The 14519-nt window shown below is 43.5% G+C and overlaps 1 protein-coding gene across 1 annotated transcript in view; it reads right to left on the reverse strand.

Annotated features, from left to right (window-relative positions):
- The window catches only part of PPEF1 (protein phosphatase with EF-hand domain 1), a 150497-nt gene that overhangs the window by 134696 nt on the left and 1282 nt on the right, over positions 1–14519 (reverse strand). The window contains exons 2-3 of the mRNA XM_067723474.1: positions 13762–13814; positions 12598–12637 (exon numbers count right to left, since the gene is read on the reverse strand). The gene's annotated coding sequence lies outside the window, so the exon portion shown is untranslated. The remainder of the gene's footprint in view (positions 1–12597; positions 12638–13761; positions 13815–14519) is intronic.

Consider the following 14519-nt stretch of genomic DNA (forward strand, 5'->3'; position numbering starts at 1 on the left):
TCCCTCTGACTTCACTTTTAGCTCTCTATACATGGGCAAAACTCAAAAAACAGAGATCCCAGTGAGAAAACGCACCCCATCCATCCTTTACTTAACAGATACTTACTGAGCAAGTTCTAGCTACGAGGCAGGGATACAACAATGAATACATTCTGATTCATTTCCCTACCAGGTTCACAGTGCAACGAGGGACACGGGCCCGTCCACAAATAATTTCAAGACAGGAGGTGTAGGTACAGAGATATGCCGTGTGCTGTTGGAGCCCAGAAGGATATGAGCCCTACCAGGGCAAGTCAGGTAATGCTTCCTAGAGCATACAAAGTGGAGAAAGGCATTCCAGGGCACTCGGAAGCAGGTTACATTTGAGTAATGTTTCCTGAGACTAGGGGATAGAGGGTGTATAGAGCAGGGGATGGGGATGTGAACCTGAGGAGGCAGATTGGTGCCAAGTGTGACTGTTCTTGAAAATCGCAGCAAAGAAGTCATACTTTAATCTGTCAGTTAGGGATTGCAATTTCAAATGCTTACATAGGCTGGAGTACATAATATAAACGAATAAAGCAGCCTAGGTGGAAATGATGGGACATTCTAGAGAGTTCTTGTCTAAATGAGGCAGCTGCTACTTACCAGTAGCTCCCTCTTAGGCTGTCATCCAGAAATCCTGGTCCACTGTTACCCAGTGTAATTTTTCAAGAGAAACTGACATACTTTTATGTAAAATCTCCCTATTTTTAAATGTCAGTATGAGTATACGTCTACAAATTATAAGATGCCATCGATTACAAGGTGTATTATTATTTTATGTACGAATAAGAAAGAAAAAAGCCACCCATCAAACTATGACACTCCATCGATTTTAAGGCACGTTCCAATTTCAGAGGTGCTAAAATGTGAAAAAATGTGCATCTTAGAATCAATGAAATGCAGTAATTCTCATTTTCTCAAAACACTGTATAGACTCCGGGTTGAGGCTGCCAGATTGCAAACTCTGTTTAAGTGAAGGGGAGCCTAAGAGTAATCTGATTAGATTCACACTTTAGGAAGATCACCCTGAAGGTCAGATGTGATGACCTGGGAAAAAGCCAGCCAGAGAAAGACCAATGAGGAAGCTCCTGCAAGGATCCAGGAGATCGATGATAAGTGCTGAATTAAAGCGGTGGCAGTGGAGATCAGGGGCCAAATGTGAAAGCCTTTTTCTTTTTAATGTGAAAGTCTTTTAGGTAATAAGTCCCACAGGTCCCAGACTGGGTATAGGTAGCAAGGGGGACAGAGGCATCCAGAATGATTCCAAGGTTCCTAGTTTGGAATACCAGATGGATTCATCACTTCTTCAACAATGCTCACTGGGTGCCAGGCACTGCACTGGGCCCTGGGGGTACAACGGTGGATAAGACAGACATGGTCCCTGCTCTCTCGTCATTTACCGTCTAGTGAGTGACGCCATTAATTGTGGTAGAGGGCTACCGGGTATGGGGTAGGACGCGAAGGGGGACAGGCGTGTTTATGGTGGAGAAAAATAACGAGTTAAAAAGTCATATAGCCAGTAGAAGCTCCTTTTAAAGCCCAGAAAATAAATCAGGTCTGCAGATTCTGATTAAAGAGGTCATCAGGTTACCGATAACAGTTAAAGTGATTAGAGAAGATAAAACAGGCTGGGAGAGCTTGTAAAGTCACAAGGCTTTAGGGGCAAAATCAGAAGCCCGGAGGAATAGAGACATTTAAACGGAATGAGGAGGAAGGAGCAAACAAAGGATACTAAAAAAGCAACAGTGCAGAAAGGAAGAGGCCCAGGAGAGAGGGTTATCTGTAAACCAAGGGAGACATATTATCATATAATCCAATATGCCTTTATCTATAATTACTGCACAGAGTAATTTACCTTGGCAATGTACAATTCAGATTTTCAGAGTTTATGGGTATTTTGCATGAATTCCAAATAGGCTTATCAGAACTGCTTCTTATTTAGAGAGTTGTGATATTTTTAAATATTGCCACAATCTGTTCGTTTAGCTTGCATGTGCTTGCGTTTTGCAGGCGCCTCAGTTTGACATCTAGCATGAGTCAATGGCAGAGCAATGTAATTCCTTCTTTTTTTTCCTTCTGCAGGAGCTATAATCTGTCATTCCAAGACGAATGTAAAACAAAGAACACACATTTATGCAATTCCCTCTCATGTCAAAGCACTGTGAACTGGGCAAAACTGACCTAGGCACAGACAGCAGAGTCCCTTTGCAAGATCATCACGAGGGCCTTGGCCCAGAGCTCTGTAACAGGTGAGCCTGTGATATGATAAGATACTCTGGTCCTCTGGACTTGTTCAGAAAGGCCCTTCATTTTATGGGAGAGGAAACCAGGCCCAAAGAGGTTAAGCAGCCTCCCCAACATCATAGTTGTACAACTTGGTGGCCAGTACTCTTTCTATTACATCAAGGTGATCCAATTCCACCCTATAAAGATAGCTCCAGGGATTTCCCTGGCGGTCCAGTGGTTAAGACTCTGAGCTCCCAATGCAGGAGGCACAGGTTTGATCCCTGGTTGGGGAACTAAGATCCCGCATGCTGCACGGTGTGACCAAAATAATAATAACAAATAAATACCTTTCTAAACGATAGCTCCAATGCAATATATGTTAAAGTATGACAAACTCCATACACAAAACATTAACTCTACTAGAGTTGGCCAAACAACTAGACAGAGGAAGGTTAACTTTTAAACATCTAGTTCCATGTCTACCCAGATCTCATTCAATTTATCTGCTACTTTAAGAGTTTTTATCCTTCCCTCTAAGTTTTACCAGTTCCACACAGGTTGAAGGAAAACAGACTCCTAGATTTTCACTTTGCTGGTTGCTGAATTAGCAACCACCGTCACGCTTGTAGATTTACTTGAAGAGGATTCCTCAGGCTCATCTGGAATTTTCCAGAGGTAGATTCTAGAATTATTCTTTAATAGGTTGCCTTGGCAACCCCACAATGATGGAGGCAGGTATGACAGTACCTGCCAACAGAATGTGAACAACACAACCTGGATGAGAGAACCACTTCCTGCTTACTGGGAAGGCAGGTTCCAGGTTCTTCAAGCTTTCTTTTTGCCAACCGTTGCCTCCCTTTCAACCATTTTTGTTTTTATGAACACAGACAACAACAGTTGGTTTCTTAGAGGAATGTTGAAACTATTACCTAAAGCAAGGCCGAGGAAAGATCCATGGCTTTCTTTTCAAAACACTTGCCAGTATTGCCTCAGATGACTAAGAGTTTATGGTGAAGACTGTGGAAAAGTTTTTAGTTTAAGAATACTTTTTCTTGGGAATTCCCTGGCGGTCCAGTGGTAAGACTCGGCACTTTCACTTCCATGGGCCCGTGTTCGATCCCTGGTTGGGGAACTAAGATCCCACGAGCCGCAGAGGCGCGGCCAAAAACAAAACAAAACAAAAACTTATTCTTGTCTTGGTTTTATTCATACATTCATTCAACAAATATTTGTTGAGCATCTACTGTGTGCAAGGCACTGTTCTAGACCCTGGGGATACACTACCAACAGAACTGACAAGGTTGGTCCCTTCCCTCATGAAGTTTATAGCCTTGTGGGGGAAGTAAACATTAATCAAATAATCATAAAAATAAATGTGAAATTGCAAAGGAGAAGTACATGGATTATAAGAGTGAGTCAGGAGGTCAAGCAAAGGCTTCTGAAGATAACATTATTTTATTTTATTTTATTTTATTTGGCCACACAGCATGGCAGGTGGGATCTTAGTTCCCCGACCAGGGATCGAACCCATGTCCCCTGCATTGGGAGTGTGGAGCCTTAACCACTGGACCGCCAGGGAAGTCCCTGAAGTCGATCTTTAAACTGACATCGGAAAGACAAATACTGATTACTTAGTTGAAAGTGCTGATAGGGGAATGGAGTCAAGCATACACTTGAATTAAGGTTCAGTGACCTGGAGTACATAACTGGACTCCATGATCTGGGGACTTTCAAAGGAGAATCTAGGGTTTAATACAGGTCTTAGTTTACTAAAGCTGAAGTTAGTATCTTCACCAATATCCCAAAGAGGGCACAATCTGTGAGTGTCATTTACATGAAACTCTCTAAAACAGTGCTTCTCAGACTCTGATGTGCTTATAGATAACCTGGGGATCCTGTTAAAACACAGACTCCTGGGCCCAGCCCCTAGAGGTTCTGATTCAGTAGGTCTGGAGTAGGGCTCATGAATCTGTATTTCTAATTAATTCCCAAGTGATGGTAAAGCATACTTTGAGAGGCACTGCCTCATAACACAGTATGATATTTGTTTAAATCTCTGTTTCTTTTTCAACCCACTCTTCCATGACTTTTAAAGTCCAACTATATTCTACAATGCTTTTGTGATTTTTACGGTCAATTCAGTAGTATCACCAGAACAAGAGAATGTTGTGATGTATAAATCAAACAATGCCACAGCTAAAGATTTCAAATATTTGGAAAGAATGAGAGAAATAACAATTACAAGCAAACTGAGGTATCAGTAATGTACTAAAACTTCACTAATTTACCCCAGTGAGGTGGACTGTTAATTCTTATTTTGTAATAAGTCTGATTTACAAAGTGGTTTTAAGGAATGTAATACAAATTAACCTGATGTAACTAAGGACGGGCAATTCCTATATGTTTAATGACTTTTACTTTAACAGGTAGATAAGAGCTATTTGTAATGAATACTCTCACATTTTGAATGAAGCTCTGGATTTTACATTACATGAGATAAGAATAACCTCCCCGCTTAGGTCTCTGTTTCTCACTACTAAACACAATTCCTGCTGATACGCCATGATCCTGTTGGTATGGCTACATGAAAAGGACACTAGGAAAACCAGTTGGTGAGAGATCCAAGATTTCTCTGCACTGTTTTTCCTGAGAAGGTTGTGAAGTTAATATAGGGTCTGGAGCAAACTACTGTCATTTTTAAAAATAAAAAATGAAGTCTCTGTGCGTGGAAGAATAGGAGGATTAGGAAAGGGGACCAGGAATAAGTTCTTGTAATTTTGAGTAAACATCAGCTCTGCCACTTACAAGGTGGGCACCTTAGGTAACTTTTATTACTTCTCTGGGCCTCAGTCTTCTCATTTTTAATATAGGGATAATAATATTTAAATGGAATAATCTAAGTGGAAAATTCTTCATAAACTATAAAGTGCTAAACAGATATTAGCTACCATTTCTAGGAGAGGCCTACATTTCCTGAGTGGTTACACATCCTGGAGAAGAAATGTGGTCTGACCGGTGGGTTGGGGTATGTCTGGGAGCATCAGAGAATTCGGTTTCAGAGTCAGATCTAGCTCCACCACTTAACAGCTGTGTGTGAGCTTGGGAAAATTACATGACCTCTCTGTGCCTGTTCTTAAAAACCAGGATAGTAATAGCGCCACCCACACTGCGTTGACGTAAGGAATAAATGGGTTCATAGATATTGTGGCAGCCACTGCTAGTTGCCTAGCCAGTATCTATTCTCCTTTCTTCCTTACCAATAAAGTCCCAATTTTATTCTAGGTGGCAATGGACTCAGCCACCGAAACCTGATTTGCTAGGATCCCTCGCAGTTAGGGGTGGTCATGTGACTCTGTTCTGGCCAATACGACATAAGCTGAAATCTACTGGCTGAGGCTTCCAGAAAAGCCATTTTTCTGATAAAAAAGACAAGACAGCTGTCATGAGCCCTTTCCTTTTTGCCCTTCCCCCACTGTGCCTGGAACCATGACATAATGCCTGGAGGAGGAGCAGCCCTCTTGAGTGCATTAGGAAGAGAGGCTCATGCTGAGAATGATATTGCAAAAAGACTGAAGGATGAGCCTGGGACACAGATGACGATGTGAAGTTGCTTCTTTCCTAACTTCATATCACATGAGATAAAAGGCAACCCCTCTGTGTTAAGTCCCTGTTATTTCATCATTTACCTCATCACACGCAGCCAAACATTCTCTAAGCGATACACTCGTAAAGCAGTTTGAGTGATGCCTGGCTTACAGTTAGTATTCAGTAAATGTTATTATTTGCCCAGCATTTTGTTGCCTAACCAGGTGGCCGACAAGTATTCCCCTCCATCCCTTGCAATAGTACCCCAATTTTCCTTTATGAGATCAACCCTCTCCCTATTCTAAGCCCTGTGGTTTGCATGGGATTGACACCACCCTCCACTCTAAGTGTGAGACTTCACTGGCTTAATTCAATCAGCATGAGTCCACTTCCCAAGCAACAGTGACTGCCCAGGGCTGGGCACATAACACAGGCCTAGGCAGCTCGCACATCCTCTTCTCCTGGCAAAAGGGAGTGTTCAGGTGGGCATGTAACTAAAGACAGGCAATATGAGTAATCTCCGGGCTCCTATTCTATTTAATCAAATCTACAGTCAAGGACAATAAAAAATTCATATCCAAATCGCCTTTCCCAAAGAAAAGAAACAGCAATAAAATCTACCATTTGCAATTGTGTGAATTCATTCAAATTTCTCTTCCAAAAGAAAAAAAAAACCCAGCCGACTGAAACTGTTTTGTTTTTGTTTTTTGTAAACACGTCCAGGAGAACTCCTTTAAGAACAGATGTGCATCTGGGTTTTAGAATGAACGTTGGACCCGGAGGCAGACACTGGAAACGTATGACTAATATTGAAATAATATTCACAGACAGTTGTCATGGCAGCCTGCTCATTCTGCACAAAATAGAACCCACTGCATTTTAACAAGATCTAGCAAAGGAAAGCTGCTAGCCTGCAGACAGCCTCTAACTGAGTTAAACAACCTATTAATTGGTTTTGGTTTTATTATTATATATAGCCTTCAGACTATACCCTAACTGTATCCAAAAAAATCACAAACACTTAAAATCACTAATACAAACACATAAGATGATCTTTGTTTAACACCTCCACCACTCTTGAAATCTTCCCATCAGACTAGGAGGAAAGCTTAGAGGCAAGGCCCATTGTGTGCACAGCTGAATCCACTTAAATCTAAAGACAGTAAGTTTGGTGGAAGTAGAGTGAAATTTCATTTCCCTCACCAATTAGCATTGGCTGGACGCCACTATCAGGCACCCCCTCTTAAGTGGGGTTCTGTAGGAGTGGGGAGGAGCCAAATTGTTCTGTGCTCAATTACATAGTCCCAGGGGAGTGACTTTAGAAACTGGAGGCATCTCAAGTCATATAAATAATGGAGGGGGAGACAAAGTATTTACAGCTGATCTGTTTCTCCCTTGAGCGGCTATCAAATCTAAGCTCATTGAATGTGACTGCAGGTGATTTTGTAGATTATATATAGCTGGTGTTGAGGGGAATACTACAAGAGGCCATCTTTCCTTTTAGACAGGCTTTCACATATCACCCTGCCCCTCTGCCTGCTCTTTTGAGTTTCTTCTTTAAGAAGAGACAGGGTCTGATTAAAATTCAGTAACATCCAAAGTTAGGAAAAACCACATCAAGCCATTATCATCCATTAATATCTTGGAATAAATCAGTCCTTTGGGTTAATTAATGTTCTTCAAACTCCTTGAGATGGGGCCATGTCATACACTTAAAAAAACAAAACAAAAAATTCCCACACTACCAAACACTGAGCTCCTAGACATGTTGCACGTATGTGACAATAAACAACTTCAATCAAGGGACTGGGACACTGAGGAGCAGTCCCTCAGTAGCTGGTGGGCAGATTAAAGACATTGCCAAAATGGTATAGGAGAGAAGTGTGGAAATACTGAATCAGTAGTGATTGTATTTTCCCTCAAATAACTGAAACTCCCACTAAACAGTAGCATTAAAGATTAGGGATTTTACTTTTCACATATAACGAGGAATCTGGAAGTAGTAAATTTGGGGCTGGGACCCAGGTAACTTCCTTCTTTCTGCTGAGCAATGTAGCTTTCTTCTTCCTGACTGTCAACTCATGGTCACAAAATGGCTGCTCTCCCTCCAGCATCACATTTGCGTTCTGAGGAGAAAGTGAAGCTAAGGGCAAAATGGGGCATACCAGCTGAGTCTACCTCCTTTTAAAGAAATGGTTTTGTAAACCCAACTACTTCCATACAAGTCATTGGCCAGAACTGTGTCACACAGTCTCCTCTAGCTGTAAGCGAACCTGGGAAATCAAACTGTTTTAGCTGGACACATTGCTGAGTCAAACAAAATCAGGCAGTGCAGTGTAGAGGTTAAATACAGCCTATAGAGCCAGATGGCCTGGGTGTTAAAACCCCACTCCTTTATTTACTACCTGTGTGACTTAGTTACCTAATTATTCTGTGCTTTGGTTTTCTCATCTGTAAACTAAGCATAGTAACAATACCTTTCTCACAGGGTTCTTGTGAGGATTAAATGAGTTAATATGAGTAAAGAGTCTGAATAGTCTCTAATACATAGCAAGCATTATACAAATGTTTACTCTTATTTTTATTACTGACAAAAAGAAGAATGGATATTGAATAAGCAACTAGCAGTATCTGCCACAGTTGTGTTGCCCACTCTGTAACCTCAACCGTCCTGGTTACTGTAATACGTGGGAACAAGTGCCCTGCTGCATCTGAGAACTGATGGCTGCCCAGGATGCCGGAAAACCAAAGCCCTGACCTGCCAAAGCGGCGATTCCCATGACCATCAGCCTCTTTCCACATTTCCTGGGAACTGAGAGCAACAAAACTTCCCAGTGTCTGAGCCAGGGAAGCAATGCCAGCCACTGCGGTGATGCCCAACATTTTAGATATGAACCATCAGGACTCCTTCAGTTGCAAGAGTCAGTAAACCCGACTCCCACTGGTCTAAGCAAAACCGGAAATGCACCCTTCAAATAGCTAAAGAGCCAACAAGTATACTTAAGGTCTGACTTGGTCGAGGCCTTAAATGATAGCACCTGGTCGCTCTTTCTCAGCTCTAATCCCTCGCTGTTGGCTCCATTCTCAGGCTTCAGGCAGGCAGCCGATGTCCTTCAGACTTGTGGTCACCCACACTATCTTCTCAACATCCTCCCTATGTTTTGGTAATTCCCCACATCTGAGTCCTCGAAGGAGAAACAAGGAATTTGATTTTCCAGCCTCTCTCATAGCAGGAGCACAGGTATGTGACCTAGGCTCTGCGAGACCTAAATTTAGAAAAGGGCAACACAAGGAGTCAAGGGGTTATGAAAGCCATCCTCTCCCAAAGTTAGTGGCAGAAGGGTCCAGTTTGCAGATACAGCAGTGATAGAGACTCTGGGCCCCATCACTGGCTTGCATTGCTAACTCTGTATTCAGAAGGGGCAGCAGTGGGCAGGCATCTTTGATGGTGCAGCCCCGCAGTGAGATTTAGACATTATTCCTGGCTTTGGAATCTCCAAAGCCTTCTCGGAGAGCCTGTGGGCCACTGTATATCCTTTAATAAACGCATTTTCTTCTCAGACTAGTAGGAGTGTTGAATCAGCTTAGGTGATATTATACCCCAACTCTTAGTTTATACTTATCAAGGTTTATTTTTCACTGCTGTTCCTGTGCAGGTTGGCTGCAGTTCTGTAACATGTGGTCTTCCCTGTAAGACTCAGGCCAACCTCTCTCTGGGGCACTGCTGTGCTCATAACAAAGGGGAAACATCAAAGCTTCACCCTGCAAGCTGGCTCTTCACACCTGTGCTTGGAAGCGAGGCACATCGCTTCCGCCCACACCCAACTGGCAAAAGTCAGTCACCCGGTCAAGACTATCGGTGGGGAAACTGTGTAAAAATCCCATGTAGGGAACAGCAGTAAATATTTTGGGCAAGAAGGTTCTGCTGTGGGCAACTCAGAGCCCCGTCTGATACAATGCAATAATCAGATGGCAGCAGAACCTCCAGCCTCTGGATTAGCTCACGTTGAGTCCAGGGTGAACACGGAAATGTCTCTTCTCAGGAATTCACACAAAAGGCCCAGGATTAGCTTTGATTGGGACTGACCTGGCGTGAGTCATTCCCCAACCCTGAACAGATCCATTCAAGACATATTCATTGAGCGGTTACTATGTACTAGGCGCTACTTAGGTTCTGTGGAATACAGCAGTGAACAAAACCAAATCCATGCCTCATGGAACTTTCATTCTAGTTGAGAATGATAGGGGACAGACAGTATCTAGAAATAAGTAAATATCTAGAAAATTAGATAGTGATAAGCACTGTAGAGAAAAACAAAGCAGGAAAGGGGGATACTGAGTTTCCAGGGTGAAGGGGAAAGGAAAATAGCAATTTTTAAATAGGGCAGTCAGGAAAGGCCTCACTGAGAAGATATCTGGGCAAATACCTGAGCAAGATGAGACAGCAAGCAATGGGGCGACCTAGGGAAAGAGCAGTAAAGGCTGCGAGAACAGCAGGTGCAAAGGCCCTGAGGCAGAAGAGTCCTACTGTGTTTGAAGAACAGCAAGCAGGCAGGTGTGGTCCTGTAAAAGCAATGTAATAGGATATATGATCAGAGAGGTAATAAGTGGAAGATCAGATCATGTAGGGCCTTGCAAGCCACTGTAAGGCTGCGGCTTTCTTTCTAGTTAAGGTGGGGAGCTATTGAAGGGTTTTGAGCAGAAGTGACACAATCTAACTTAGGTCCTAAAAGGATCACTCTGGCTACTGTGTGGAGAACAGTCTGTAGGGAGAAAACGGCAGAAGCCGGGAGGCCAGAATATGAGGTTCTTGGCAATGATCCAGACAAAAAGTGATGGTGGCTTTGATTAGTATGGTAGCAGGGCAGATGGTAGAAAGTGATTAGATTCTAGATAGATCTTGAAGGTGTAGCCAATAGGATTCGCTAGTGAGATTAGATTTGAAGTGTGAGGGGAAAAAAAGAATCAAGTATGATTTCTTCCATTTTTTTCTACGTTTTAGGCCTAAATAACTGGAAAGATGAGGTTGCCCTTATCTGAGACAAGGAAGACTGAGAAAGGAGAGGGGATGGAGATCGGGAGTTTAGACACAGACAGAATAGGATTGAGATACCTATTAGACATTTAAATGGACATGTATAGTAGGTAGATTTGGAGTTTGGGGTAAAAGTCTGGACTAGAGATATAAATTTGGAATTCATCTAGGTTACAGACCATATTTAAAGCCATGAGATTAAATGAGGTCACCAGAGTGGTGAGAATGAATAGAAAAGTCCACGAACTGAGACCTGTGGAACACCCATGTTCAGAGGTCGAAGAGATGAGATCCAGCAAAGGTGACTGAGAAGGGGTGACTGGCGAGGTAGGAAGCAAAAATCAGGCGAGGGTGGCATCCTAAAAGCTGGGAGGGGAAAGTGCTTCCAAGAGGAGCAGAGGAACCGGAGAGAGCACCTAAAGACATATTTTCTAAGAGTTTTGCTATAAAGGAGAGCAGAGAAATGGAAGTAGTTGAGGCAGCAATGAGATTAAGAGATTATTTTTTAGTGATGAGAAAAAAATTATAGTATGGGACTTCCCTGGTGGCGCAGTGGTTAAGACTCCGAGCTCCCAACGCTGGGGGCCTGGGTTCAATCCCTGGTTGGGGAACTAGATCCCACGTGCATGCCGCAACTAAGAGTTCACATGCCACAACTAAGGAGCTGGCAAGCCACAACTAAGGAGCCCACCAGTCGCAACTAAGACCCAGTGCAACCAAATAAATAATAAATAAAAATTTCTAAAAAATTACAGCATGTTTGTATGCTGATGGGAATGATCCAATAGAGGAGGTAAATAAAGATGCAGGAGAGGGACTTCCCTGGTGGTACAGTGGTTAAGGATCTGCCTGCCAATGCAGGGGACACAGGTTCGAGCCCTGGTCCAGGAAGACATGCCATGGAGCAACTAAGCCTGTATGCCACAACTACTGAGCCTGTGCTCCAGAGCCCGCAAGCCACAACTATGGAACCTCAGTGCCACAACTGCAGAAACTCAGTGCCACAACTAATGAAGCCTGCGTGCCTAGAGCCCGTGCTCTGCAACAAAGAGAAGCCACCAAATGAGAAGCCCGCGCACCACAACGAAGAGTAGCCCCCACTCGCCACAACTAGAGAAAGCCCACGTGCAGCAATGAAGACCCAATGCAGCCAAAAATTAAAAAAATTTTTTTAAATAAAATAAAATTTTAAAAAATAATAGTAATAAATAAATAAATAAAGATGCAGGAGAAAGAGGGGAGTTGTTGCAGGGCTTTCCTTGAGTAGGCAAGCGCAGGTGAAGGGCTGGGTGTCGACAGGAACTCAGACAAGTCATCTAGGGCAGGAGTTCTTAACCATGGCACGATTGACATTTGGGGCCCAGTTATTTCTTGTGGTGGGTGGCTGTTCTGTGCACTGCAGAATGTTTCACTACATCCCTGGTCTCTACGCACTAGATGCCAGTAGCACACTAACCCCTACAGCCCAGAGCGTCTCCAGGCAGATAGCCCCCAAGATTTTGCCCCCTCCGCCAGGGAACATTTTGGGTTCTCACAACTCGGGGAATGGTGCTATGGGCATCTAGTGAGTAGAGGCCAGGGATGCTGCGCAACATCCTACAATACACAGGACAGCCCCCCACGACAGAGTTACCCGGTCCCAAATGGCAACAGGGCTGTGGTAGGAAATCCCTGGCCTAGATCTAGGAGGGCACAGATGCAGGCAGGTGAGCAGATGTGGGGCTTACCTGTGGAAGTTCTCTTCAGGCTGCTTGCATTTTTTTTTCACTGAAATAAGGAAGCAAGGTCATCAGCTGTAGGTGAGGTTGGGGAAGGAGGTACAGGAAGTTTAGGGAGAGAAGACATGAACCTGTCCTCTAGGTGAGGTGGAAAATGAACGGACAGGGAAAGTAGACATGATTCTGGGCCGCATTAAGAACACACTTGAGGTACTTACTCAAGAATTTAATGTGAAACCAGTAGGCCTGAAGGTGTGTTCCTCCTGGGGCCATACTCAGAGGCGGAGAGGGGAAACAGTTGGATTTAACAGACTGGTTTTGCCAACAAGTACAAGCAACAAAGGGGCAAAGGAGTGATAAAAATGACCACAGAACTTGAACTGGGCAAAAAGACTGAGGGATGTAATTAACTATGAAAAGGTAGGTGGCCAAAAAGTAACAAACACCCATTCCAACAGGCTAGTTTCAAATGTTCTGATGAGCCGTAAAAGGGGAAAAATAAGGTGAACTCTGCCATGCTAAGGTAACCACTCACTTTCCTTAGTAAATACTTGAATATACACTGAAAGACAAAGTACAATCATTTCTAAATGAAATCAGCTCAATGGAGCTTCCTAAGTCAGCTCGGTGTTTGGGGCCATGGTTTCCTTGGTTGACGAAAGCCAAACCATCAGTGAAGGAGGCCGTCAGTGAAGGAAGCCGTCAGTGAAGCCAAACGCTGGGGAAGTCACACTAAACACCTGAGAGATCAGAGGACTCAAAAAGTTTGAAGTGACTTCTAGTCTTTATTTGCTAGTTCGTTTATTTCTCTGGTAGTTGTTCAGATGATTATGGGCAGACCCGGAGGTCACAGGCCTCACAAATCTGACTGAACAGACTAAAGTGCCAGGGGAAACTGTGGCCAGCTGCAGCACAAGCCATGATGCTGGTGGTTTCAAGGTGAAAGTCATCAACAGCAGTTCACGACGGGCTCTTACTTCTGGCTTTTAGGGATTTCATTTAAAAATTACAAAAGACAAAAAAGGTATCCACTTCCTCACTGGCATGCATACAAAATATTATAAGACACCAATGGAACTCTTATGGGAACAACATGCAGCCTCTATGAACGCGGGCCTCCCCAAATCACTTAGATATCAGAAAACTGAGTATGAGCCCAGCCCCACCACTCACCAGCAGAATGGTCTCGGCAAGACATTCGAACTCTTCGGCTTCAACTTCTTCAGCTGAAAAATGGAGATAGTAATACTTACCATGGCTACCTCATAGGAATGTATGTGAAAGTGCTTTGTAAACCATATTGCACTTTACTAGCAACACAGATTGTGAATACAACTTGAAGGCAGCAGAGGAGTGGAACAAAAGTCTCCCTCCTTTTTGCTAAAGGCAGAATCCTGTGTTGCGTGCATCAGAGGTGTACCAGCCTCTTTTCTTTGTGTGGGAACCTGGCCAAAGCTTGCACGTGGCGAACCCACCCTTATAGCAAGGGCAGACAGAAAGCTCGAGGAAGGGCAAAGTATTCCCTAGAGACAAACCAAAACACGACTAGTGAGTGTAATTTTAGGCCCAATTCTTGACAGCCTCGTTTTGAACTGACAAGGGTTTGGCAACGGGTTAAATATACTGATCACTGGGCATGATGGGAGTCATTATGGCTCACTGACTAGCAGGAAACATGGAGTTTTCATGAATTCATCCTCTGGCTAGTGGCTGTCCACTCATGGTCATCTCATGGCTCACAACCTAAGCGTCAAGTGTTCAAGAGGCCTCTCGAAACGTATCAACAAAAAGGCATTCTGGAAGGGGTCCATGATGAACACTACAGGGAGCTAACTAGGATATAGGACACCTGGTACTAAAGAACCTAAGCCAGCTTGCCTCTGTTTCTGTGGAAAAATTTACATGGCAGATAAGTGCCTCCATTTTCCCAA

Source organism: Pseudorca crassidens, chromosome X, assembly GCF_039906515.1.
Source record: "Pseudorca crassidens isolate mPseCra1 chromosome X, mPseCra1.hap1, whole genome shotgun sequence".
Lineage (NCBI taxonomy): Eukaryota > Metazoa > Chordata > Mammalia > Artiodactyla > Delphinidae > Pseudorca > Pseudorca crassidens.